This window comes from Oncorhynchus gorbuscha, linkage group LG13 (assembly GCF_021184085.1).
Source record: "Oncorhynchus gorbuscha isolate QuinsamMale2020 ecotype Even-year linkage group LG13, OgorEven_v1.0, whole genome shotgun sequence".
Lineage (NCBI taxonomy): Eukaryota > Metazoa > Chordata > Actinopteri > Salmoniformes > Salmonidae > Oncorhynchus > Oncorhynchus gorbuscha.
Genome location: NC_060185.1, coordinates 35,076,634 through 35,101,484, shown reverse-complemented (window position 1 = coordinate 35,101,484; position 24,851 = coordinate 35,076,634). Strand labels below are relative to the sequence as shown.

The 24,851-nt window shown below is 45.5% G+C and overlaps 1 pseudogene; it reads right to left on the bottom strand.

The window, feature by feature from the left end:
* Positions 1–333: 333 nt before the first annotated feature.
* LOC123992789 lies at positions 334–22,716 on the bottom strand (annotated as a pseudogene).
* Positions 22,717–24,851: the final 2,135 nt, after the last annotated feature.

The following is a 24,851-nucleotide window of genomic DNA, read 5'->3' as shown; positions in this document are numbered from 1 at the left end:
TTTATAAAGTGCTGGATTCAATCCGAGCGAGCTTTGTCCACAATGCACTTTTTCAGAGCCCACATTCACGGTAAACGCTGCATATGTTGGCTCAATGGGAAAATGTGTTTATTGGAGACGTTGCCAATCTGCGCTCAGATTGAATCCGGGCCAAAGTTATTTATTACATAAATGTATTCAGAAAAAGTAGTATGACAACATTCTTACGAAACAATCTTAATTCCTACTTTTGTTCTGGTGTGATTTTGGACTGGGTCTGTAGGTGAATCTCTAGGCTTTTGATGGATCAGGATAGAACAAGTAAATTGAACAATGTTGCTTACAAAGAGAATGTGAAATAAAAAATATTTTATTCTGATTATTTCAAATCAATTTTTCTGGCACTCATACTAATAATCCAAACAAATGTATATTTTTGTCTCATGACTTGTGAATGAACTGACATTCTGAGAAAAATAAATACATATGCACAACTATTCATCTTCTTCATGAAACAAAAAGTGTTAAGTCAAAATTATTGGAAGGAAACACCTAAATGATAAGTAATTATAATTTCTCTTGCGTTTGAGTGCATGATATATCTACTATAATAAAATCATCCACTCATACATATGTACTTCAGAGGGTGCATACTTACTGTCCACAAACATAATCCCAAAATATATCACCCATGAATGAAGGCCTGCTACATCAGGCACCTCTATAACAGACACTATACCCACAAACAACCTTACTGAAGTGACCCTGTCATTCTCTAGCCCCCTGACCTCTGGCAGAATTAAGGGCCTTGTCCTGTCTGCTTTGGTCCCCAGGCCAGCATCTCTTGGCTGGCACATAGTTAGCTCAAGGCTTCTATTTTCTCCTCTTGGGTTCATGTTCAGTGAAAAAATGTTAAATGGGGAGTTAATGCTGGAACTTGTCCATTTGAGCCAGGATTTAGTCAGATGGCAGGTTTTTGCACCGCGGCTTTTAAAAGGCAATGTTCTCTGCGTTCGCAGAGATCCCATCACGGAAACGCTGCATATGTCAGCTTAATCTGAAATTGCCTTTAAAAGTCGCAACGTCTATAATGGGATTGTATCCCAGTCTAACACTCATTTTCACTGCAAAACGTTTTACGACGACCTGCGGACGAACCTGCAAGTCAACAATATTCCAGCAAACTCATTACAGATGTCAGAACTGTAAGTAGTGGGTTTCCTTTTTAAGTAAAATACAAGAATGAACAACCCATGGTTGAGCATGCTGGAATTGGGAGAGTGAAGGACATTAGTTAGCCCTATTAACATACATGTCAAAACACACCCAACAGTACTTCAGTAACATTTGTTGAAATTAAAAATAAAAATGGTGAAAAAAGGACTCATTCCATCCTATTCTGTGTAGCAATGCAAATAAAAGCAATAACAAGTGATAGATGCAACTTTGTAACAAACATTTACAAATGTAACATTGTAGTAAAAATAAGTATCACATTTTATCTGTATGACCATCTATAGTATTGACCTTTAAGAAAAATGCTCTTGGGAAAAAATTGTGCATGACAAAATGTATTTGGGCAGGCCAACCTCCTTCCCAACAGACCTTGTCTAGGGTGGTTAAGACCACACAACTACATTTGTTATGAGATAGACTTTCAAACACCTAGCAGAGGGACAGGACAACACATTCCCTACAGTCTACCCCTTAACCAATGTCAGGGTTAGAGTTCACTAAGGAGAAACATCAATGAACATTGAAGTGTTAGCAATGAACTGGAAGGCAAAAAGTTCTCTTGAGAAGACCACAGGTAAACTATGAGTGGAAAGAGGGCAGGCAGGACCCGGCCGTAACCCTTTAAGGACAAGCAGGTGGTTAGGTCGGTGCTGTCCGGCCCGGTGTTGTGCTCCAGCAATGGCACTCGAAAGGAGTGCCCGTTGTTACTGTTAGGGTTTCCACAACAGGTGTGGAGACACAGGACTTCCATGTTGTTGGAAGAGAAGGCAAATTCTCTCCATGCCACGTCCTGTCTGTGAATACCTCATGCCTGGTCATGGATCAGTCTCTGATAGTGAGGGTTATAGACTAAATGAGTGGTGGCTGTTGGGGTTGGATGAGCTGGAGTTGACAATGTTTGTGGACTAGAGTAGAGTGGTACTAGGGGTGCCCACCCTAGTAGTGGAAAGAGGGGGCCTGCATTTACAGAAGGGCAGGGGTTCTAGTAGTAGCCTGGGTTAATAGGCCTCCTTCTGCGTGTGCATCTGTTCCTGGATCTTTGTGAGCATCTCTTGCATTCGCCGCAACTGTGGAGAAAAGAGACAAGAGGCCGCTGTCAGTCAAACACCCGGGACATGAAGCAAAACACAGAATGAAGTAGGGACTGGGGAGATGCTCACAGGCTTTAGGAACCATAACCAAGAGCTATCCAATCACAACAAAGCCAGCTATGTGACAACAGATAAATAGGATTCCCCATACCAGCCTACTCTCACCAGACTATCAGATTATTAAGTCATATTGATGGATTCCTATGATGCTAAACACTACTTCTGCATTTGCAGAGATCTGACACAGATCTGATTGTCTCAGAACACTACACATGCGGAAGTAGTGATGGTCTACATTTCATGACTGCAATGTAGGCGGCCTGGAACGCAACCATTACTTCCACATGACTGCACCAATAACCAAGCCCTATCCAAATCACAACTAAGCCAGCAGTGCTGACAGACAACCGATCGATACCATTTGCCACCCCAGTCTATTCTGACTTTAGACCATGTGACCTGATGACGATGACGACGGATGCGTGTGTGTTCAGTCATGTATACAGTTGTAGTCTAATGAGTGAAAGACAGGCTGAAGGTGGCCTGGAACGTGACCATTACTTCTACATCACTGCACCAATGACCATATCCAGTGAGTAACAAGCCAGCGGAGGACAACCGATTGATACAATTTGCCACCCCATTCTACTCTGTCTGGAGACCATGTGACTGAGGCTGGTGACTGTGTGTGTGTTCAGTCAGGTATACACATTAATTTCTGTAGTTGCTACACACAGAGCCTGATAATTCAATACTGTGATATGAAGTACAAGTGTGAAAGATATGGCACTTGCAGAAATACTATTATTTGCCCTTCATAGCATCCCCCCAATCCCACAAACATATCAAAATAGGATGAAATTATTAAGGTGACAGTTTTGTGTTTCCAACGTTTTAATAATGGGAAGGGTTACATACCAAAAATGAGGAAATAGCAGAAAAGAATGTATTATGTTTTTAATGGCTCATGTCATTCAGGGGGGAACCTAGCTTGAGATGCACAAGCTTAACTTTATTTTTGAGAAAATTATGTATTGATATCAATGGAAGATCTGCACCAACACTCAAGCTGCACAAGTGGGTTTCAGGGTAGGCTTCATGCATCAGATTCAAACCTCAGGTGAGGGTATTTTTGTTAAAGTATTGTTAAGGTTCTTTAAAGTTATAAGCTTTTAATCAGAAAATATATACAGTACCCGTCAAAAGTTTGGACACACCTACTCATTCAAGGCTTTTTCTTTATTTGTACTATTTTCTACATTTTAGAATAATAGTGAAGACATCAAAACTATTAAATAAAACATATGGAATCATGTAGTAACCAAAAGGTATTTAAAAAATCAAAATATATGTAATATTTTAGATTATTCAAAGCAGCCAGCCTTTGCCTTGATGACAGCTTTGCACATTCTTGGCATTTTTCAACCAGCTTCACCTGGAATGCTTTTCCAACAGTCTTGAAGGAGTTCCCACATATGCTAAGCACCTGTTCGCTGCTTTTCCTTCACTTTGCAGTCCAACTCATCCCAAACCATCTCAATTGGGTTAAGGTCAGGTGATTGTGGAGGACAGGTCATCTGATTCAGCATTCCATATGTGTTATTTCATAGTTTTCTTGTCTTCACTATTATTCTACAATGTAGAAAATAAAAACCATTGATTGAGTCGGTGTCCAAACTTTTGACTGGTACTGTAAATAAATAAATAACTATATGAAATTGGCACGATGGTTGCTTTTGGACAGGGACAGACTCAAACAGGGAGAAGAGAACCACACGAGAGCTTCTTTCCATTTACAACACTACTCTACCCAGGCAGCGTGACCTGGCATATTATATTCTACTGCCAGACCTGGGTTCAAATAGTATTTGAATATAAAACATTATTTGTACCCAGATCTAATCATCTCTTACAGGTCATGTGCACCTCATGGCTGGGTGCTGTTTTAGGGGTGCTGCTGTAGGGACCAACTGTCACCCCTCACCCTTCCTCAGACCAGAATTACCACACCTGACTGGGGTCCTCAGGGGCACCTGCATGTATTAATGGAATGTATATAAAATATGATTGACAGCCTGGAGGACTCAAGAGGCCTCAGGTTCAGGCCCTTGGTCTAGGCCTGGGTCAGAGTTGGGTTCTAGGGGTCGGTCTGAGTGCTCATCGTGACTGTGCTCTTGCTCTGGTTCATGCTCTGAGTGTCGTCGTTGTACCTCTTCATCTTTCTCTCGGATCAGCTTCTCCGTCTCGGTGTCTGTGGTACTTGGTATCACAGGGATGGGGAAGTCTGTGCCGCTCTCCCTGGTCAGTTTACTACGGGAGTAGAGTGGAGAAAGACAATATGGTTGACAGTATGTGGGTGTATATTTTGTTAGAGTTTGTGACTATACAGTACCAGTCAAAAGTTAGAACACCTACTCATTCAAGTGTTTTTCTTTATATTACAGAATAATAGTGAAGAAAACAAAACTATGGAATAACACATTATGTAGTACCCAAAAAAGCGCTACAAATCAAAATATATTTTAGATTCTTCAAAGTAGCCACCCTTTACCTTGACAGCTTTGCACATTCTTGGCATTCTCTCAACCAGCTTCACATGGAATGCTTTTCCAACAGTCTTAAAGGAGATCCTTTAAGTGCTGAGCACTTGTTGGCTGCTTTTCCTTCACTCCGCGTTTAACTCATTCCAAACCATCTAAATTGGGTTGAGGTCGGGTGATTGTGGAGGCCAGGTCATCTGTAGCACTACATCACTCTCCTTCTTGGTCAAATAGCCCTTACACAGACTGAAGTTGTGTTGTGTTATTGTTCTGTTTAAAAGCACCAAGCACAAACCAGATGGGATGGCGTATTGCTGCAGAATGCTGTGGTAGCCATGCTGGTCAAGTGTGCCTTGAATTCTAAATAAATCCATCACAGACCGTGTCACCAGCAAAGAACCCCCAAACCTCCTCCTCCATGCTTCACAGTGGGAAACACACATGCGGAGATCATCCGTTCATTTACTCTGCGTCTCACAAAGACACAGCGGTTGGAACCAAAAATCTAAAATTTAGACTCATCAGACCAAAGGACAGATTTCCACCGGTCTAATGTCCTTTGCTTGTGTATTTCTTGGCCTAAGCAAGTCTCTCCCTCTTATTTGTGTCCTTTAGTAGTGGTTTATTTGAAGCAATTTGACCATGAAGGCCTGATTCACACAGTCTCCTCTGAACAGTTGATGTTGAGATGTGTCTGTTACTTGAACTCTGTGAAGCATTTATTTGGGCTGTAATTTCTGAGGCTGGTAACTCTAACAAACTTATCCTCTGCAGCATAGGTAACTCTGGGTCTTCCTTTCTTGTGGCGGTCTTCATGAAAGTCAGTTTCATCACAGCGCTTGATGGTTTTTGCGACTGCACTTGAAGAAACTTTCGAAGTTCTTGAAATTTTCCGCACTGACTGAGCTTAAGGTCTTAAAGCCATAATGGACTGTCATTTCTCTTTACTTATTTGAGCTGTTCTGGCCAAAATATAGACTTTGTCTTTTACCAAATAGGGCTATCTTCTCTACACCCCCCTACCTTGTCACAACACAACTGATTTACTTTTAAGCAGGAAAGAAATTCCACAAATTAACTTTTAACAAGGCACACCTGTTAATTGAAATGCATTCCAGGTGACTACCTCATGAAGCTGGTTGAGAGAATGCCAAGAGTGTGCAAAGCTGTCATCAAAGCAAAGTGTGCCTACTTTGAAGAATCTCAAAAATGTTTGTTTAACACTTGTTTGGTTACTACATGATTCCATATGTGTTATTTCGTAGATTTGATGTCTTCACTATTATTCTACAATGTAGAAAATAGTAAAAAAATAAAGAAAACCCTGGAATGAGTATGTGTCCAAACTTTTGACTGGCACTGTATGTTAGTGTGAATTGTAGTTGAGCTACATTATGTTTGTATAAGAGTAACAATACATCCAAGCTATAAACAACACGAGCTAAAGTGAGTGAGATACTGGTCTGTGTGTGTGTGTCCATACTTGCGGTTGCGTTCTTTCACCACCATGCGGGTCATGCTCTGGATGCAGTGAGCCCTGTAGTTCTCATAGTGGGTCTCCCGTGTCACATCCTTCAGGTCCTGCATGTGTGTCCTCACCAACATATTCCTCAGCTTCACAAAGTCACAGTGTGCCGAGTTCTCCACTGTCAAAAGTAACAGTGTGTGTGTTATGTTAGGACAGTGTTTTTTCCTAAACCTTTCATGGCCACATCCCGGATTCAACCCCAACCCTAACCCGAACCTCAACCACAACCCTAACCCTAGCTTCATGGCCACATCCCGGATTCAACCCCAACCCTAACCCGAACCTCAACCACAACCCTATCCCTAGCTTCATGGCCACATCCCGGATTCAACCCCAACCCTAACCCGAACCTCAACCACAACCCTAACCCTAACTTCATGGCCACATCCCAGATTCAACCCCAACCCTAACCCGAACCTCAACCACAACCCTAACCCTAGCATCATGTTCACATCCAGGTTCACCCCTAAACCCCAACCCGAACCTCAACCACAACCCTAGGTTCATGCCTACATCCCAGTTCAACCCTAACCTCAACTATAACCCTAACCCTAGCTGCATGTCCACATCCCACCACAACCCTAACCTCAACTATAACCCTAACCCTAGCTGCATGTCCACATCCCACCACAACCCTAACCTCAACTATAACCCTAACCCTAGCTGCATGTCCACATCCCACCACAACCCTAACCTCAACTATAATCCTAACCCTAGCCACAACCCTAGCTGCATGTCCACATCCCACCACAACCCTAACCTCAACTATAACCCTAACCCTAGCTGCATGTCCACATCTCACCACAACCCTAACCTCAACTATAACCCTAACCCTAGCTGCATGTCCACATCCCACCACAACCCTAACCTCAACTATAACCCTAAACCTAGCTTCATGTCCACATCCCACCACAACCCTAACCTCAACTATAACCCTAAACCTAGCTTCATGTCCACATCCCACCACAACCCTAACCTCAACTATAACCCTAAACCTAGCTTCATGTCCACATCCCACCACAACCCTAACCTCAACTATAACCCTAAACCTAGCTGCATGTCCACATCCCACCACAACCCTAACCTCAACTATAACCCTAAACCTAGCTTCATGTCCACATCCCACCACAACCCTAACCTCAACTATAACCCTAAACCTAGCTTCATGTCCACATCCCAGTACAACCCTAACCCTAGCTTCATGTCCACATCCCAGTACAACCCTAACCCTAGCTTCATGTCCACATCCCAGTACAACCCTAACCCCAGCTTCATGTCCACATCCCACCACAACCCTAACCCTAGCTTCATGTCCACATCCCAGTACAACCCTAACCTCAACTATAACCCTAACCCTAGCTTCATGTCCACATCCCAGTACAACCCTAACCCCAGCTTCATGTCCACATCCCACCACAACCCAGTAACCCCCAGCTTCATGTCCACATCCCAGTACAACCCTAACCTCAACTATAACCCTAACCCTAGATTCATGTCCACATCCCAGTACAACCCTAACCCCAGCTTCATGTCCACATCCCACCACAACCCTAACCCTAGCTTCATGTCCACATCCCAGTACAACCCCAACCCCAGCTTCATGTCCACATCCCAGTACAACCCCAGTAGTTTCATGTCCACATCCCAGTACAACCCTAACCTCAACTATAACCCTAACCCCAGCTTCATGTCCACATCCCAGTACAACCCTAACCCCAGCTTCATGTCCACATCCCAGTACAACCCTAACCCCAGCTTCATGTCCACATCCCAGTACAACCCTAACCCTAGCTTCATGTCCACATCCCAGTACAACCCTAACCTCAACTATAACCCTAACCCTAGATTCATGTCCACATCCCAGTACAACCCTAACCTCAACTATAACCCTAACCCTAGCTTCATGTCCACATCCCAGTACAACCCTAACCTCAACTATAACCCTAACCCCAGCTTCATGTCCACATCCCAGTACAACCCTAACCCCAGCTTCATGTCCACATCCCAGTACAACCCTAACCCCAGCTTCATGTCCACATCCCAGTACAACCCTAACCCTAGCTTCATGTCCACATCCCAGTACAACCCTAACCTCAACTATAACCCTAACCCTAGATTCATGTCCACATCCCAGTACAACCCTAACCTCAACTATAACCCTAACCCTAGCTTCATGTCCACATCCCAGTACAACCCTAACCTCAACTATAACCCTAACCCCAGCTTCATGTCCACATCCCAGTACAACCCTAACCCCAGCTTCATGTCCACATCCCAGTACAACCCTAAACCAACCCTAACATATTAAGAACCCCACACACAAGAGCTACATAACAGTGGTGTAACAGGGTTACCTTCCACGATGCCCCAGGGGTAAAGACGACCCCAGCTTCATGTCCACATCCTAACCCCAGGACCCTCTTCCCTTTGGCCTCCACCACCGTGTTGCTGCCGATCACCGCAAATGGTATACTGTCCTGGAGGAGGGAGACAGGGGGAGGGAGACAGGGGGAGGGAGAGAGAGCAGGAGAGGTGAATATGAATGATGTGAATAAAGTACAAAGTGGGGGGAATATATCTGTGGTTACGATGAGGTAATGCAGAGAGGGGAATATATCTGTGGTTACGATGAGGTAATGCAGAGAGGGGAATATATCTGTGGTTACGATGAGGTAATGCAGAGAGGGGAATATATCTGTGGTTACGATGAGGTAATGCAGAGAGGGGAATATATCTGTGGTTACGATGAGGTAATGCAGAGAGGGGAATATATCTGTGGTTACGATGAGGTAATGCAGAGAGGGGAAAATGCTGCAATGCAGATCTACCCATTTCTCTCTCTCTGTAATGCTATATATCTCTTCTCTCAGTCTCTCTCTCTCTCTCTCTCTATATCTCTCTCTCTACCCCATTTCTCCATCTCTCTCTCTCTCTCTCTCTCTCTCTCTCTCTCTCTCTCTCTCTCTCTCTCTCTCTCTCTCTCTCTCTCTCTCTCTCTCTCTCTCTCTCTCTCTCTCTCTCTCTCTCTCTCTCTCTCTCTCTCTCTCTCTCAAATCAAATGTTATTTGTCACATGCAACGAATACAACAGGTGTAGACCTTACGGTGAAATGCTTACTTACAAGCCCTTAACTAACAATGCAGTTTTAAGAAAAATACCCCAGGGGGTACCGGTACAGAGTCAATGTGGAGGTTATATACAGAGGGTACCGGTACAGAGTCAATGTGGAGGTTATATACAGGGGGTACCGGTACAGAGTCAATGTGTGGGGGCACCGGTTAGTCGAGGTAATATGTACATGTAGATAACAAGCAGAATGTAGCAGCAGTGTAAAAGTGTGGTGGGGTGGACAATGCAAATAGTCTGGGTAGCCATTTTATTCTATGTTGAGGAGTCTTATGGTTTGGGGGTAGAAGCTGTTTAGAAGCCTCTTGGACCTAGACTTGGCACTCCGGTACCGCTTGCGTGTGGTAGCAGAGAGAACAGTCTATGAGTAGGGTGGCTGGAGTCTTTGACAATTTTTAGGCCTTCCTCTGACACCAACTGGTATAGAGGTCCTGGATTGCAGGAAGCTTGGCCCTGGTGATGTACTGGGCCGTACGCAATACCCTCTGTAGTGACTTGCGGTCGGAGGCAGAGCAGTTGCCATGCCAGGCAGTGATGCAACCAGTGCTCTCGATGGTACAGCTGTAGAACCTTTTGAGGATCTGAGGACCCATGCCAAATCTTTTCCGTCTCCTGAGGGAGAATAGGTTTTGTCGTGCACTCTTCACAACAGTCTTGGTGTGATTGGACCATGTAGTTTGTTGGTGATGTGGACACCAAGGAACTTGAAGCGCTCAACCTGCTCCACTACAGACCCGTTGATGTGAATGGGGACGTTCTTTGTCCTCCTCCTGTAGTCCACAATCATCTCCATTGTCTTGATCACGATGAGGGAGAGGTTGTTGTGCTGACACCACATGGCCAGGTCTCTGACCTCCTCTCTATAGGCGGTCTCGTCGTCGTCAGTGATCAGGCCTACTACTGACTGTGTCATCGGCAAACTTAACAATGGTGTTGGAGTCTACTTAGAAATGAACAGAGAACACTGTCAGGGCACATGAGGTCACAGACACGGTTCTATGAGGGGGAGTGACTGAGACACATTTATCTACCAAAACGCCATTCAGGCCTGGTCTGGATGCACAGCCACACCCTGCCCTCTAGTGCGCCAGTGCACACACACATCAATAGAATTCACAAACAGATAACTATTCAAGGCTGTGTGCTCAATAACAACAAGGGTATGGACATTATCTCTAATCTAGGTTTCCTATCCCAGCATTTCTGTATTGCAGACAGGTTGCTTATGATGACCAGTGTCCTGTATGTTGTCATACTTACTCAACTAGTGATGTGAGGTTTGGATAAATGTGGTTCACCTTGAGCTCCTGATCCTGCTGTTTGAAGTCCTCATCCTCATCAGAGTCACAGTCTGGGAACTGGTAGATCTTAATCCCAAACTGCTGGATCTCCTCTCGGATCTACAGGAAGTTGGAGGGAGGGACAGAGAGAAGCAGATGGAACGAGGGAGGGAGGGACAGAGAGAAGAAGATGGAACCAGGGAGGGAGGGACAGAGAGAAGAAGATGGAGGGAGAGACAGAGAGAAGCAGATGGAGGGGAGAGACAGAGAGAAGCAGATGGAACGAGGGAGGGACAGAGAGAAGAATATGGAACCAGGGAGGGACAGAGAGAATAAGATGGAACCAGGGAGGGACAAAGAGAGAAGAAGATGGAGGGAGAGACAGAGAGAAGAAGATGGAGGGAGAGACAGAGAGAAGAAGATGGAGGGAGACAGAGAGAAGAAGATGGAGGGAGGGACAGAGAGAAGAAGATGGAAGGAGGGACAGAGAGAAGAATATGGAACCAGGGAGGGACAGAGAGAATAATATGGAGGGAGAGACAGAGAGAAGAAGATGGAGGGAGAGAGAGAAAGAAGATGGAGGGAGGGACAGAGAGAAGAAGATGGAAGCAGGGACAGAAAGACGAACATGGAGGGAGGGAAAGAGAGAAGAAGATGGAGGGAGGGAAAGAGAGAAGAAGATGGAACCAGGGAGGGACAGAGGGAGGGACAGAGAGAAGAAGATGGAGGGAGAGACAGAGAGAAGAAGATGGAGGGAGAGACAGAGAGAAGAAGATGGAGGGAGAGACAGAGAGAAGAAGATGGAAGCAGGGACAGAAAGATGAACATGGAGGGAGGGAAAGAGAGAAGAAGATGAGGTAGTGACAGAGAGAAGAAGATGGAGGGAGAGACAGAGAAGAAGATGAGGTAGTGACAGAGAGAAGAAGATTAGGTAGTGACAGAGAGAAGCAGATGGAGGGAGGGACAGAGAGAAGAAGATGGAAGCAGGGAGGGAGGGAAAGAGAGAAGAAGATGGAGGGAGAGACAGAGAGAAGAAGATGGAGGGAGAGAGAGAAGAAGATGGAGGGAGGGACAGAGAGAAGAAGATGGAAGCAGGGAGGGAGGGAAAGAGAGAAGAAGATGGAGGGAGAGACAGAGAGAAGAAGATGGAGGGAGGGACAGAGAGAAGAAGATGGAACCAGGGAGGGAGGGAAAGAGAGAAGAAGATGGAGGGAGAGACAGAGAGAAGAAGATGGAGGGAGAGACAGAGAGAAGAATATGGAACCAGGGAGGGACAGAGAGAAGAATATGGAACCAGGGAGGGACAGAGAGAATAATATGGAACCAGGGAGGGACAGAGAGAAGAAGATGGAGGGAGAGACAGAGAGAAGAAGATGGAGGGAGACAGAGAAGAAGAAGATGGAGGGAGAGAGAGAAGAAGATGGAGGGAGGGACAGAGAGAAGAAGATGGAGGGACAGGGACAGAATATGGAGGTAGTGACAGAGGAGGGAGGGAACAAGATGGAGAGGGACAGAAGATGGAGGTAGTGACAGAGAGAAGAAGATGGAGGGAGAGACAGAGAGAAGAAGATGGAGGGAGAGACAGAGAGAAGAATATTGAGGTAGTGACAGAGAGAAGAAGATGGAGGGAGAGACAGAGAGAAGAAGATGGAGGGAGAGACAGAGAGAAGAATATTGAGGTAGTGACAGAGAGAAGAAGATGGAGGGAGAGACAGAGAGAAGAAGATGGAGGGAGAGACAGAGAGAAGAATATTGAGGTAGTGACAGAGAGAAGAAGATGAGGTAGTGACAGAGAGAAGAATATGAGGTAGTGACAGAGAGAAGAATATGAGGTAGTGACAGAGAGAAGAAGATGAGGTAGTGACAGAGAGAAGAAGATGAGGTAGTGACAGAGAGAATAATATGGAGGTAGTGACAGAGAGAAGAAGATGGAGGTAGTGACAGAGAGAAGAATATGGAGGTAGTGACAGAGAGAAGAATATGGAGGGAGGGACAGAGAGAAGAATATGGAGGTAGTGACAGAGAGAAGAATATGGAGGTAGTGACAGAGAGAAGAAGATGAGGTAGTGACAGAGAGAAGAATATTGAGGTAGTGACAGAGAGAAGAATATTGAGGTAGTGACAGAGAGAAGAATATGAGGTAGTGACAGAGAGAAGAATATTGAGGTAGGGACAGAGAGAAGCATATTGAGGTAGTGACAGAGAGAAGAATATTGAGGGAGTGACAGAGAGAAGAATATAGAGGCAGGGACAGAGAGAAGAATATGGAGGGAGGGACAGAGAGAAGAATATGGAGGTAGTGACAGAGAGAAGAATATGGAGGTAGTGACAGAGAGAAGAATATGGAGGGAGGGACAGAGAGAAGAATATGGAGGTAGTGACAGAGAGAAGAATATGGAGGGAGGGACAGAGAGAAGAATATTGAGGTAGTGACAGAGAGAAGAATATTGAGGTAGGGACAGAGAGAAGAATATGGAGGTAGTGACAGAGAGAAGAATATAGAGGGAGGGACAGAGAGAAGAATATAGAGGGAGGGACAGAGAGAAGAGGAGAACAATAAACGACTGTTTGGAATCCTGTGATTGAGGATGGAGCAAAAGCAAACCCATCAAAACAGTCACCTAGAAATCAAAATGATTTTAGAAACCAATAAACCCTGTCCATTTCTTATTTGCACACACCCACGGTATTCAGACAAGCAAACACAGATAGAAAAGCGAGTTAGAGTGGGCTTGCCTTGAATTTCTTTTTCTTGACCTCGGTGGGTGTGAGTGTGTCTGCCTTGGCCAGGATGGGCACAATGTTGACCTTCTCATGAAGGGCCTTCATAAACTCCACATCCAGAGGCCTCAGACTGAGACATACAAGACAACAAGATATGACATATATTTTTTTGTGATTTAGCAGACTAAATGACCAGAGCAACATTCAATTAGGGACAACAACTCAACACTGAGAAAACTACCAAAACACACTGTACATGTGGAAACACTGACACAACTTGGATATGGTTAAGAGCTAAAGGGATAATTACGGTAATCCAAATGAAGGTAATCCTCATTAACCCATATTTTCAAGGATAGTAGTAGTATCCAATAGTGGTCAGCAGAGGGAGCTATCTCCTTATTACAGGTTGGCAGCAGTGCTTCAATGCTACTGATGGTGCAACTTACACACTGGTGTGAAACAGACCGTAAACTCAGACAAAAGTACCGCATCAGCATTTATCCCAAAGATTGGAGAGAAAGTTTAGTATTGTAGCATCTGCCCTCAAAATGGATAGAACGTTGAACGTTTAGCACCTGCACGAGATGCAGATTTCCCTGGAGGCAGCAGAGCAAGGTGGTTCTAGATTCCAGGGAAACCCAATGCATTTAGAATGCATGGGACATGGTGCAAAACAACATGGTGCATAGTGGAAACCCTATCAGTGGTAGTGAAGGAAGGAAGGTAGAAGGGGAAAGGAAACTAATCTAAGAGTATTGAGACACAGCCAATATGTTTATCTCAACAGAAGAAAGGACTCCGTTTAAAGAGTATTGAGACAGAGACGACATGTCGTAGCTGACGTACCCGTGTCCGAAGGGAGAGATGAAGTAGAGGCAGCAGTGGACTCTGTTATCCTGGATGTTCTTCCTGTTCAGTCCACTCTCGTCCCTGAAGTACTGCTCAAACTGCTGGTCGATGTAGTCCGCCACTGACTTCCAGCTAGGGCGGTGGGGGAGACACAGAGACACACCAGCACTGAGGCAATACTGCAGACAGCCACCCTACAACCACTAACCATACCAACCCTAACCCACTGACTTCACGCGAGGGCGGTGGGGGAGACACAGAGACACACCAGCACTGAGGCAATACTGCAGACAGCCACCCTACAACCACTAACCATACCAACCCTAACCCACTGACTTCACGCTAGGGCGGTGGGGGAGACACAGAGACATCAGTCATTCTCCTACTATATACTGAGCTATACTGCAACTGTACCTCAAACTGACATCAAAGAAGAGTCCTATGGAGGAAGGATGTTTGACATATACCATTCAGTGTTATTGACAGCGTCTCCAAAGCCAGGGGTGTCTACGATGGTGAGCTTCAGCTTGACCCCCTTCTCCTCAATGTCCACTGTGTGTTTAGTGATCTCCACTGTCTGAGTGATCCGCTCTGGAGTTAAAACACACATTTCCTCAGCAGCTGGCCATTTACAATCATGCATTCATTTATTCAGAAGATGAGACACCAAAATGGCCGCCTCACCCTCAGCGTTGAGTAGCTTCCTGTCCTTGTAGAGGTCTGTGAGGAAGAGGCTGTTGACCAGGGTGGACTTGCCCAGACCAGACTCCCCTGCTACCATCAGGGTGAAGTCAAAGCCCTTCTTGACAGACTTACGGTGCACCTGGTTTGGCAGTGTGGCAAATCCCACATATTCCTTGTCTTGGTCCTAAGAAAGCAGGAGAAACACAAAGAGGCGCCATTTTAAACAATCTGCTAAATTCTGGTGACGGCACATTGCGAGTTACAATAATCTTTCCAAATAAAAAGGTAACACCTACCACACATAAATACATGTCTTTCAAACTTAAAGCCATTTTACCAGATGTAGGGTATTGAATGAAGCCATTGTCAACACAACAGAACACACTACTGTCTTTGACCAACATCAATTTTCAAAGCGAAAGCCACAAGTCATCGGTCAGACACAATCAAAGTTCCCAAGTAAACATCACTGGAAATGGCCTGAACCTGATGCTAGTGCTCCTCTGAGACTAAAGCACATACTATTTGGACTGGAGAGCTGATAACCCAACCCATGTTGCCCATAGTGTTGCCTCTGGTCTCTACACGGTCCCCTGGCCTGAAGTTTACCTCTGGAAAGTCGTAGGGATCAAAGCGGCCCCAGGGGCTCTTGGGCCTGGTGGGACTGAGGGGAGACTGCATATCATAGTGATCCACCATCCCACCTCCACCCAGCTGCAGCCTCCCTACGCACTGGTTGTCTGACTGGGCCCTGCCACCTGCCGTGGGGGGGCGCAAAAACGGTGGGGTCCCAGAGGTGGGCGTCCCGGGGGTGTTCGGGGAGCTGTCGCCACCCTCCGCCTCCCTGTCCACCGGGTGGTGGTGCTCATGGTCGGGGCTGTGCTCATAGCTGGGAAGAGGCTGGTGGGGGTGCTCACGGTCGGGGCTGTGCTCATAGCTGGGAAGAGGCAGGTGGGGTTCTTGTTGCATAATGTTCTCCAACTCAGAGTCTTCAGAGTCGTCCTTGGAATGGCTTGAGTGCTAAGGGGGAGGGGGGCCAGGGAACGGTGCGGGTGGGTGTTTTCCGGGTGGGTGGGAGAGGTGATGCAGAGAAGAGTGGACAGAGGGGAGTAAAGGTTGACGCAGGAAGGAGGATAATATAGATCGGAAGGAAAACAAGGAGGAAGGTAACAGGGGCAACATAAGAATCAACAGAAAAGAAGAAAAGTACAGAGTGGTTAGAATCACTGAATGTTTTGATGGAGAGAAGGTACGAGAAACAGAATAAATCATTATTATAAGTGCAAGATAGGCCTAGTTCTCTAGGTAGTTAGAGAAGATTTACACTAAGAGACAGTGAGGAAAGAAGATATTGATTTGACTGACTCACTAGAGACCACCAGTGAAGCTACAAGATTAACAACATAAGAGGGTAAATATTTGTGCTGAGGAGGAATGCCGATGTCAATTGCCGGGGAAGAAGAGATCCGTGATGTCCATCAAGCTGATAACACATGGTCCTCCACTAGAGTAGATAACTCGTATCATAACTCGTATCATAATTGTAGTATTAGTAATTTATTAGGATCCCCATTAGCTATTGCTGAAGCATACATAACAAAGAACATTAATAGACGAGCACAGCTCAAGGACAGAACTACATAATTGACCTTCATGAACTTGTAGGAAATGGGAGGATATATCTTGTTTAAAGTGCAGTGTCGTGGCAGTTGGCTGAAAAGATTCTCCCTGCTCAGCAGATTCAGACTTGGTGGCACCCTATTCCCTATGGACCCTGGTCAAAAGTAGTGCACTATATAATGAATAGGGTGCCATTTGGGACACAAGCTGGGACAACACAATTCAATAGAAGGCACGGTCTTGCAGCCACGTGGATGATAAAGAGTGGAGGGAACCGTTTAATGGGTTACATCAGAAGTTCCACCACAGCAGAAGGACAGGAGGCACTGCCAGACTGCACAGATCACAGAAACATGTCGTGACGCCACATCTGGGTGGCATTTGTGTGCACTTCGCTCTCCACAACCAAATATGGTTTCCATTGATAGAGTAGAGCTAAAGCAAATTAACCTCTAAGCGATTAATGAACCCTCTTGATTACTAGATGACTACTCAAATTGACTGCTGTAATGCAGTGTGATACAACTTCAAACATTCACGAAAACACACTTTATTACATCAACAAGGACTCAACCTTGACATCATCTAATGGGTGTATCTCTCGACATACTGGTATACAAAGGAAACCTGATAAAAACCTGTTGGTGTTAAACATGTCACCTCAAATGTTATTTACACAATGACTGATCAATTTGTGGCCCCAAGGTGACAGCACTCTCATTTTCAAATCTACCTAAACCTGTCAATCATAATTACATTTTTCTTCCCTTCTCTGCTTTTTCCCAAACCACAAGAGTAAACCATCTACCTTACCTGATGACAATACCTACAATTCATGAGACCAACAAAGGCAGAGCCCCTGTGTGTAACTGAACTTGTAAAGGGAATTCTCTCCCCGGAGTTCCTAGACTAGAGACTGGTGCTCATGTTACCACAGCTCTCCCTGTAGTTCCCAGACTAGAGACTGGTGCTCATGTTACCACAGCTCTCCCTGTAGTTCCCAGACTAGAGACTGGTGCTCATGTTACCACAGCTCTCCCTGTAGTTCCCAGACTAGACTGGTGCTCATGTTACCACAGCTCTCCCTGTAGTTCCCAGACTAGAGACGGGTGCTCATGTTACCACAGCTCTCCCTGTAGTTTCCAGACTAGAGATGGGTGCTCATGTTACCACAGCTCTCCCTGTAGTTCCCAGACTAGAGACTGGTGCTCATGTTACCACAGCTCTCCCTGTAGTTCTCAGACTAGAGACGGGTGCTCATGTTACCACAGCTCTCCCTGTAGTTCCCAGATTAGAGATGGGTGCTCATGTTACCACAGCTCTCCCTGTAGTTCCCAGACTAGAGACTGGTGCTCATGTTACCACAGCTCTCCCTGTAGTTCCCAGATTAGAGATGGGTGCTCATGTTACCACAGCTCTCCCTGTAGTTCCCAGACTAGAGACTGGTGCTCATGTTACCACAGCTCTCCCTGTAGTTCCCAGACTAGAGACTGGTGCTCATGTTACCACAGCTCTCCCTGTAGTTCCCAGACTAGAGACTGGTGCTCATGTTACCACAGCTCTCCCTGTAGTTCCCAGACTAGAGATGGGTGCTCATGTTACCACAGCTCTCCCTGTAGTTCCCAGACTAGAGATGGGTGCTCATGTTACCACAGCTCTCCCTGTAGTTCCCAGACTAGAGACTGGTGCTCATGTTACCACAGCTCTCCCTGTAGTTCCCAGACTAGAGACTGGTGCTCATGTTACCACAGCTCTCCCTGTAGTTCCCAGACTAGAGACTGGTGCTCATGTTACCACAGCTCTCCCTGTAGTTCCCAGACTAGAGATGGGTGCTCATGTTACCTTCTGTAGCTCAGTTGGTAGAGCATTCCCCAGGGTACTTCCCGGGACCACCCATACGTGAATGTATGCACACATGACTGTGCTCAAATGTATTTTTTTTTTTTTTTTTTTTTTTTCCACAGCTCTCCCTGTAGTTCCCAGACTAGAGACTGGTGCTCATGTTACCACAGCTCTCCCTGTAGTTCCCAGACTAGAGACTGGTGCTCATGTTACCACAGCTCTCCCTGTAGTTCCCAGACTAGAGACTGGTGCTCATGTTACCACAGCTCTCCCTGTAGTTCCCAGACTAGACTGGTACTCATGTTACCACAGCTCTCCCTGTAGTTTCCAGACTAGAGACTGGTGCTCATGTTACCACAGCTCTCCCTGTAGTTCCCAGACTAGACTGGTGCTCATGTTACCACAGCTCTCCCTGTAGTTCCCAGACTAGAGACGGGTGCTCATGTTACCACAGCTCTCCCTGTAGTTTCCAGACTAGAGATGGGTGCTCATGTTACCACAGCTCTCCCTGTAGTTCCCAGACTAGAGACTGGTGCTCATGTTACCACAGCTCTCCCTGTAGTTCTCAGACTAGAGACGGGTGCTCATGTTACCACAGCTCTCCCTGTAGTTCCCAGATTAGAGATGGTGCTCATGTTACCACAGCTCTCCCTGTAGTTCCCAGACTAGAGACTGGTGCTCATGTTACCACAGCTCTCCCTGTAGTTCCCAGATTAGAGATGGGTGCTCATGTTACCACAGCTCTCCCTGTAGTTCCCAGACTAGAGACTGGTGCTCATGTTACCACAGCTCTCCCTGTAGTTCCCAGACTAGAGACTGGTGCTCATGTTATCACAGCTCTCCCTGTAGTTCCCAGACTAGAGACTGGTGCTCATGTTACCACAGCTCTCCCTGTAGTTCCCAGACTAGAGACTGGTGCTCATGTTACCACAGCTCTCCCTGTAGTTCCCAGACTAGAGACTGGTGCTCATGTTACCACAGCTCTCCCTGTAGTTCCCAGACTAGAGATGGGTGCTCATGTTACCACAGCTCTCCCTGTAGTTCCCAGACTAGAGATGGGTGCTCATGTTACCACAGCTCTCCCTGTAGTTCCCAGACTAGAGACTGGTGCTCATGTTACCACAGCTCTCCCTGTAGTTCCCAGATTAGAGATGGGTGCTCATGTTACCACAGCTCTCCCTGTAGTTCCCAGACTAGAGATGGGTGCTCATGTTACCACAGCTCTCCCTGTAGTTCCCAGACTAGAGACTGGTGCTCATGTTACCACAGCTCTCCCTGTAGTTCCCAGACTAGAGACGGGTGCTCATGTTACCACAGCTCTCCCTGTAGTTCCCAGATTAGAGATGGGTGCTCATGTTACCACAGCTCTCCCTGTAGTTCCCAGACTAGAGACTGGTGCTCATGTTACCACAGCTCTCCCTGTAGTTCCCAGACTAGAGACTGGTGCTCATGTTACCACAGCTCTCCCTGTAGTTCCCAGACTAGAGACTGGTGCTCATGTTACCACAGCTCTCCCTGTAGTTCCCAGACTAGATGTTACCACAGCTCTCCCTGTAGTTCCCAGACTAGAGATGGGTGCTCATGTTACCACAGCTCTCCCTGTAGTTCCCAGACTAGAGATGGGTGCTCATGTTACCACAGCTCTCTCTGCCATGCGCCAGCCTGTGTGAAGAATCACCAGCCTGCTCCACTATAAATAATATAGTGGTTTTGAAAGGGCTAGGAGGCTGTTTTAGTTCTAAAGGAACAATAGTAATGAGTGTAAACTGGAGTTATGGTACCATATCTCTGCTCAATAGTGATATTAAGTTTTGAAAGCGGACATAGAGTCATGATGATACATTGCTGTTCTTCCAGCTTTTAGCTCTGTGGACAGACACACAGCCCATTGGGCCTCCTTTCTTTGGATCAATAGTGAAGCACTCTGAACAGGAACTAGTCAACTACAAAAGGGACAATTAACTTCATTTTCATGTACGTGGTTGCCAGTCCTTGGTATGTATGAATCTTAGATTGTCCTTCCACATAGTTCTAAGGATAATAACAGCCGACAGTGGGCTGATTGTGGTTCCATATTTGTTTAACTTTATTTAACTAGGCAAGTCAGTTAAGAACAAATTCTTATTTTCAATGACGGCCTAGGAACAGTGGGTTCACTGCCTTGTTCAGGGGCAGAACGGCATATTTTTTACATGGTCAGCTCAGGGATTCGATCTTGCAACCTTTCGGTTACTAGTCCAACACTCTAACCACTAGGCTGCCTGCGAGGCAGGTAACAGGGGCAACATAAGAGCGCAGCGGTATGAAACATCCTGCCACAACAACATCACTGTGTTGTGTATGACACTTAAGAGTGGATAGGGCTTAGGAGGGGGGCGATGGGGATGTCACTGAGAGACCAATACAAATATGTAAAATACTTCAAAGTATTTGAGGTGCACTTGATTTAACTTAGAATTTGGAACTTTTTGGACTGTTCCATTTGTCCCATTCATTGTGCCAGTCCAACTAAATCAAGCACAGCAGCTCAAATATTTGGAAAGTACTGAGCATATTTCTTTGACCCAAATCTGGTCTGTTCACTGGTACCTGTTCGGTCTGATAGTGGTGGTCCCTGGTGTGGCCAGGGGATGGCGGGGCAGAGTCCTGGTCATCTGATGATGAGTGAGCCTCACGGTCACTGTCCTCCATTGCTACTGGGGCTACAGTGCACTCTGCCATCTCCAACCAGGAGGGAACATGTATTTGGAGTGGAGAGGGGCGGGGCAAGGAGCAGGGGCAACAGGGAAGTAAGGATTGGAAGGACCAAACAGAACGAGGCATGGGGAATGGGGATGGAGGAAGTGGAAGGGTAGGTTGGCGTGACAACAGGATAGCGTTGCGTGATGGTGTTTTGTGTAGATCAGACCAATACAAAAGGGTTGAAAGAAAAAATAAATCATAATAAATAAATGAAATGATTAAATAAACTTGAATGAAATGAACAACGAGTGTGTAGTGAGACACAGACGTCTGGATCCAGCTGTAGAAAATGACATGGCTGTTGGATGCCAGAGTAAGCAACATGGCTGTCCACTGGAGTAGCCCACAGGGTGATTGAGTTGTATTCAGAGTGGTGTGTGGAAAGAATTGTTTCAGCAATGTCCAGAAATAATGTTGGTATGGGCAGGGATCTATTCTGTCTGGTCATTCCACTCCAGCAGTACTCTCAGCCTAATGTTGTTTATTTGTCCAGCTGCACTTAGTTGAACTGATTCTGATTTCTTCCCATTCAGTGGGTCTAACAAAGCACTGTTACTGAAGCAGATGAAATGAACTGATCCGGCTGCAGTTGCATCAGGTAGAGTGGAAATGTCTTTACTGAAAATAAAAGCTGAAATACACATGCATACAAACACTCAAAGTTCACAGCAAGGCCATGCAGGGTTTTCAAGACGAGGTTTTCCAAGTCACCCAACAAGGTTTTCAAAGTCATCCCAACAAGGTTTTCAAAGTCATCCCGACAAGGTTTTCAAAGTCATCCCAACAAGGTTTTTCATGTCACCCCAACAAGGTTTTAATTACACAGGGATTGGGATTAGGAGCAGAGAGGACAGAGAGGAAAGGAAATTAATAGTCTCACAGATTAGAGGACAATTGACCTGTTTTCCTCTGGTCTGCTTTTCTCTGACCAAACCACATGGATCAATGTCCAATCTATTGCCCAACATGGACGACCCACCGCGTGACCCAGTTAACAGGGTCCCAGGTCAATAACAACCAACACTAGCAACTCTGGAGCAGAGATGTGAGTGGAATGGTTTTCAGATCAAACATTTCTAAATCTTTTACTTGCCACACAGAGAGGATAATTGTCAGATTCTGAACACTTCTCTGCTCTACCATTTAAAAACCTGAAGGACAAGTATGATTGATGACATATATCTAAAGTTAATGCAGTCTTTGTAATCAATCTTTAAACAATTAAATGACAATCCAAACTTACAAAAAAGTTTACTTTATAAGAAATGAACTAATCCTGGGTGTACTCCAACTAGACTACATTTTTATGATGACCTTAACTAAAAGAAAACTCAGACTCAATTTTAAAAAATCATCTTCAGAACAATAACTCACCTGTTCTCCTGCAGTACCTCACCTGTGTTACCCTGTATGAGATGTAACAGCCTTGCTTTCTTGCCTCCTCTCAACCAGCTCTTCATGCCCTCACCGGGAAATGGTCCGGAGTGCCCAGCATCCCCTGCCTATATACCCCCTCTGAACCAGGACACTGTGTCCTTCAGCCCCATCGAGCTGCCTGGCTGTCCCACCGCCCTGGGGCTCCTAGTCCTATCAGCCACATAGACATGAAATCCATCCACGGCCCACGCACCCATCGTGGTTCACAGGGTCAGGCTGTCCAAACCACACCATCCCAATAACACCAAGTTCCTATCTTTTGAGGCCACTCATCTCTGGTTACACTGCCTGAAAAGCCCAGGTGTATCAGTTGGGCTGTCAGGCACTGGATTGTGTGATTATCTTTAGCATTAAAGTCTTAGGAGACCGCAGCCACAGCTGAAAGGATTTAAGGGATGATGATCAAGGAATTTCCCTGTAGATGGATGGAACTCTCCTCTCTTTACCCACCTGTATGGCTGGCTGCCTCACTTCCAAAAGAACACTGTCTCATGAGGTCTTTATTCAGTAGTTTGACATAAGGTGAGAAGAAAAGAGATGGCATATCAAGGGAGGGAGAGAGAGAAAACAGATAGAAACCAATAGTGAGAGGAGAGAGATAAAGAGGAGGAATCTCAGATTATACTGAATATAAGAGCCTTAACACAGACAGCAAAACAATAGTGGTAGTGACGGTCAGGCAGCAGAGTTGGACTGGTGACATCACCCAGTCAGTCAGCCTGGGTAGCACGTCCATCAGGGCTACTTGGCATGCCTGGCACAGAGTACTCTGGAGTGGGTTAACCTTGGGATTACTGCCCCCCCTTTCACCCTCTTGCATTGCTGCAGGATATGAGGATGGAGGGAGGAGAGAGGGCAAACAGGATCATTTATCCTGCTCTCTGTTAATGAACAGCTCAATCTAGAGAGGTAGGGTAGCATCAGTCGCAAATACAGTTCCAAGTGTTTCGTCACCCACGCATGCTTTCCTTCTGAGCCTTCATCTCCCTTCTCCCGATTCTCTACCCTGTCCCAAGTGTGTACTTGTTCACTTGCCTTCATGGGAGACACACATACACTAATGACTTTACAGAGTTATGCATTGAACTGCTGCAACCTCCCTAACATAACACTAGGCCTATTACGCAACTGTGTTTAGAATTATTCCATCCATTTCTCTCATGTACGTACAGTGCTTTGTTGGGAAAATACGGTGGACATTTATTTCTCATGGGACTTTCCATTAGATCACTTTGATGTGCTTATCATGGGTTCAACATAATAAGACAACCTCAAATCCTTCAGAAAGAAAGGAAGGGAGAGCAGATTACATACAGTCATACATACAGTCATACATACAGTCAGAGAGAATCAGTCAAACTGAATTCATAAAAACTAACAAGAATAGACAAAGAGGCTGTCATAATGAAAATGATAGTCACGTTGACCAAAATGTGTCTTGGTACATTAAGTCACATAACTCTACAGTTTACATCTTCATTTAACTCCTTATTCCATTGCATTCCTTTTGATTTAGTCACACTATTCCTGAGAAAAGGAGAGGAGAAATCTAAAGCATACAGTCAGAAACAAATGAGGCTATATATCTGAACGCTCTCTTGACGTACACCTGAAACAACCCAGTCAGCCAACAGGGTTACAGCTGAGCATCTGAACTCAACATAGTTCCCAAGGCTGATGCACCAAAAAGCTTAGGAAAAGACACTGTCGACTAGCTATAAAACACCCGACCTATGGTGGAGCTGAGCCAGACCAACACAGAAATCACACCACAGGAAACTAATACAATGACACCTCCAGTAAGATTAGCCTGGTGGTCTCATATGCTGTTCTGAGGAGGTCTGAGTACCTGTCACTGCAATGCAGACAACATTATCAATGCCCTTATTCACCTGAGGCATGCAACTCAAACTATCTAGTCGTACAGTGCCTTCGGAAAGTATTCAGACCCCTTGACTTTTCCAAAATGTTTAGGTTACAGCCTTATTCTAAAATGTATTAGATTGTTGTTTTTTAACCTCAATCTACACACAATACCCCATAATGACAAAGAAAAATAGGTTTTTATAAATGGCTAAAAACAGAAATATCACATTTACATAAGTATTCAGACCATTTACTCAGTACTTTGTTGAAGCACCTTTGGCAGTGATTACAGTCTCAAGTCTTC